The sequence below is a fragment of the Silene latifolia genome, chromosome 8 (genome assembly GCF_048544455.1).
Source record: "Silene latifolia isolate original U9 population chromosome 8, ASM4854445v1, whole genome shotgun sequence".
Taxonomy (NCBI): domain Eukaryota; kingdom Viridiplantae; phylum Streptophyta; class Magnoliopsida; order Caryophyllales; family Caryophyllaceae; genus Silene; species Silene latifolia.
This window is the reverse complement of record NC_133533.1, coordinates 67,849,450-67,853,229: the sequence shown is the minus strand read 5'-3', so window position 1 is coordinate 67,853,229 and position 3,780 is coordinate 67,849,450. Positions and strand designations below refer to the sequence as shown.

General features: G+C 40.4%; 1 non-coding gene across 1 annotated transcript; it reads right to left on the bottom strand.

Annotated features, from left to right (window-relative positions):
• Positions 1-3,025: 3,025 nt before the first annotated feature.
• Positions 3,026-3,131, bottom strand: LOC141598012 (small nucleolar RNA R71). Its single transcript, XR_012523217.1, has one exon. It is a non-coding gene; the product is annotated as a small nucleolar RNA R71 (small nucleolar RNA).
• Between the last annotated feature and the right edge of the window lie 649 nt (positions 3,132-3,780).

The window sequence follows — 3,780 nt, the reverse complement described above, 5'->3', positions numbered from 1 at the left end:
TCGTGAGCCAGTGAGCCATGTTGTGGAGGTAAGCATTGTTGGTGGAGTTAATGTTAGGAGTTCATATTTTATAGGTTGGGTTTGAACTTCGGGGACGAAGTTCCTTTTTAAGGAGGGAAGACTGTAATACTACGGTTTTCTGTACTGTTTGGTACTCTATCGAGTAAGTCTTACTTTGCCGAGTAAGTGAGTTTTGGTTTCGAAATGGTGTACTGTCTGATGGATACTCGATCGAGTAAGTGGGGTACTCAATCGAGTAGGGTCACTCGATTGAGTAAGTGACTTACTCGATCGAGTAAGTGGCTTTTACGGGTTATTTTTGCCGGGTTTTGTTAGCAATGCGAGAAAGATATATAAACACCTCTCGTCAATTATTTTTCACTTTTACTTTTTCTAAAACTTCACAAGACTTAAACAGGTTACGTTGTTTTCTTCTTCGCATTGCTATCAAATCCTAACGGATAGAGTCGTCGGATCGTTGTGTTCTTTACGCCGTTGAGACCGTCGTATTGTGGGTAAGGTCCTTGTACAGTTTTTATATCGTTCCATTCATTTTAGTTGAAACCCTAATTGGGTATTTTGGGGGATTTTGGGAGTATGGTGATTATTAGGTAGTAATTATATGATTGTATAGGAGGTGATTTCGTAGAAGAGCTGTTTTGAATAGCTGCTTGTGACGATCTTGGTGTTTGCCTTTCCAGGTAGGGTTTCCCTACTCAGTTATTCTTTACATTGTGTTTGATGGTGGATTGTTGTTGATTATTTGCTGTTTTTGATCTTTATCTTATTGGTAATTGTTGTTGTATAATTGGTTGGATGTGTTTGTCTGTGGTTTGTGAGGCGCGTCGTCGGCTGAGAGGAGTCACTTGCGGGAGTGGCTTTGATACGTGCAATTTATATAGACTATTTAACCTTTTATTGCACACATTTCTATGCCTTTTTGTACCGTTATGTATTGCAAAATGCCCCGAATTGGCTACTTTGTTTTGTTTTGTCTAATTTGCATAAATGAATCCGAAAGTAGTGGAACTGCGCTTTATTAGTCCTATTCAGCATGCATTATAAGGAGATGGGAATATTGGAGCAAGAGTTGTGCCTCGTGGTGCGTGAAGGAGGGTCAAGGAAGCTGCCAAAGACGAGTTAGAGGCTAATATGTTAGACATCCACTCGATCGAGTGGTATTATTTGTCGATCGAGTGGTTTGGCTGGAACAAGTGGTCGATCGAGTGATTCCAAGAGCTCGATCGAAATGGCATTTATGGGAGTTACTCGATCGAGAAATTTGACTGTTCGATCGAGTACATTTTCTGGAGAAGACCTCTATGGAGTGAATTGAAAGTGCTCGATCGAGAGGTTTACTAGTTTACACGGGTTGAATTAATCCATGATAGGTTTAATTTTGTTAATTTTCGCTCCCCTATATAAGGGAGTCGAGATTAGGTTAATAAACACTTCTGGCTTTACCTTTTGAACACTTCTCTTAATTACTTTTACTGCTTAATCTCTCAAACCCTTTGCTTTGCTTTGTGGATTGTTCTTTACACCGGATTCTTAAGATTGTAATCATTCTCTCCTTTCTAATCATAATACTTTATTTGCATTAGTTCCTTGTTCTCTCATTATTGCTTTTGCCCTAGTACAATTTATGCTTTACTGTTATCGTTTCATTATGCCTTTAATTAGCATGCTTGTTGTTATTATTGTTGACACCTCTAAGAACATGAGTAGCTAATTCTCTTTATGTTAGGATTAGGGAATCCATGGTAGGATTGTGATGATGTAGCGAATAGACTAGATAATTTACATGTGAGAATCTGTCCCCATAGCAATATAACTGTAACACCAATTTAGTTGAGTGCACGCTTCTAAATTATATTAATCTGGTTAACTTTACTCCTAGATCGAGAGATTGGAATAAATAGACCTACTATGAACAGTAGACTACCCTAATGAGGACGAGAGTTAAGTTAGTGGGAATCTAGGGTGGATAGCGGACCGAGAGGACCTTTCCCTTGCCCTTCTCACAGTAGATCGTCTAGGCTATTCGCAACAGAGTCGATAAACTACCATGGTGAAATGAAATCTTGACATACTCTCTCTTATCTGATCAACTTTATTATATTTTCTCGCTTTACTGTTCTACTTTATTTCTCTTGCCCTTAAACCTCTAGTAGTTTAGAAAATCAAACTTAAACCCCCCATTTGTGACCTTGATAGACGGACTTTTAGAAAGATACCTTGCCTCCCTGTGGAGATGGACCCTACTTATCACTAGCTTCCGTTAGTATACTTAGGTATTTATTTTTGGAATAGAAACGACCGTATCAAATTTTAGCGATGTTGCCGGGGAGGCAATAGCTCTTTCTGTCTGTATTGTTTCGTTTATTTCTATCCGTCTCAGGGAATTTTTATTCCTTGAGACAGTTCTCACTTATTTCCTTCAGTGTTGTGTATGCCAGGTCAAACAGGTCAGAATTAGTTCCAGCTGATCCTAAGCCAGAGAGATCGTTTTGGCATAGACTAAGACTGCAGAGGAAAATTCGAAAGGAAGACTTGAGTACTTTCAAACCCGAGCTACAACACTTTTTGTTTTCAGAAGATCCGTCTTGTGAATAAGACAACTCTATTTCTGTTATTAAGCTAGTGAAGATGCCTAACATTTCAAGTCACTCAGAACCCACAGCTGCCTCGATCCCTAAAGGTTTCAAACTCGCGAATGAGGATGGAACCACATTTGATCTTCGACCGTGTTACATCAATTTAGTCGAACGAAATTTATACCGAGGCGTGGTGGGTGAAGATATGCGCAAAGATATGGAGGTTTTCACTGACTATTGCTCTACCATTCCCGCTACTAAGGGAGTGACCCAAGACAAGATTAAGGAGGTCTTATTTCCTTTTTCTTTGACGGATGAAGCCCGACAGTGGCTCACTGACCTTGATAGGGAAGCAGCTGGCATCACCAACTGGGAAACTCTTGCTCTTGCCTTTTACAAAAGATATTTTCCTCCACAACGTACTAATCAGCTGAGAGGGAAAATTACAAGTTTCAAGCAGGCACCTGATGAGAATTTGTATGAAGCATGGTGTCGATTTAAGAAGTTGGTGCGGTCTCTTCCTCATCATGGATTTGAGCAGTGGTTTTTATGCAACCAATTCTACAATGGGTTGTATGATGACCACCGTGCTATATTAGATGCCTCATCTAATGGTCGATTTCAGAAGAATAGCGATGATGACAAAGGATGGGGAATTATTGAGGAGATGGCTACCCATTGTGCTGAGTATGGGAACCCGAGAGATGGTATTCGCACAGTTCATTCAGTTGATAGTGCACTTGTGACTCAGTTGGAAGCCATGAATGCTCCTTTTGACAAGTTTGAGTCGCAATATGCTGGTGATCAACAGACGGTTCACTTGTTAACTAGACAAGAAGCCGTTACTTGTGAGAGATGTGGGAGTAATGACGGTCACACTACTGTTGACTGTCTCACAGAGAAGGAGCAAGTCCTTGCCTTTCAGCAATATAGGCAAGGAGGAGGTTCCTATTATAATAATCAAAGTGGAGCTCATCCCAATTTGAGGTGGACCAGTCAGAATGTTCTTAATCCTACTCTTACTCCGCAGCAGCAACAAGTTTATGTTCCTGCTCACAAGGCTCAACAAGGTTTTCAAAAGCCTCCATCCTTTTCACCACCTAACCAAGGAGCTTATTCTAGTGGAGTAAGTGAATTGGCCGAGTTGAAGACGATGCTCCAGTCATTGACTAAGCATATTCAG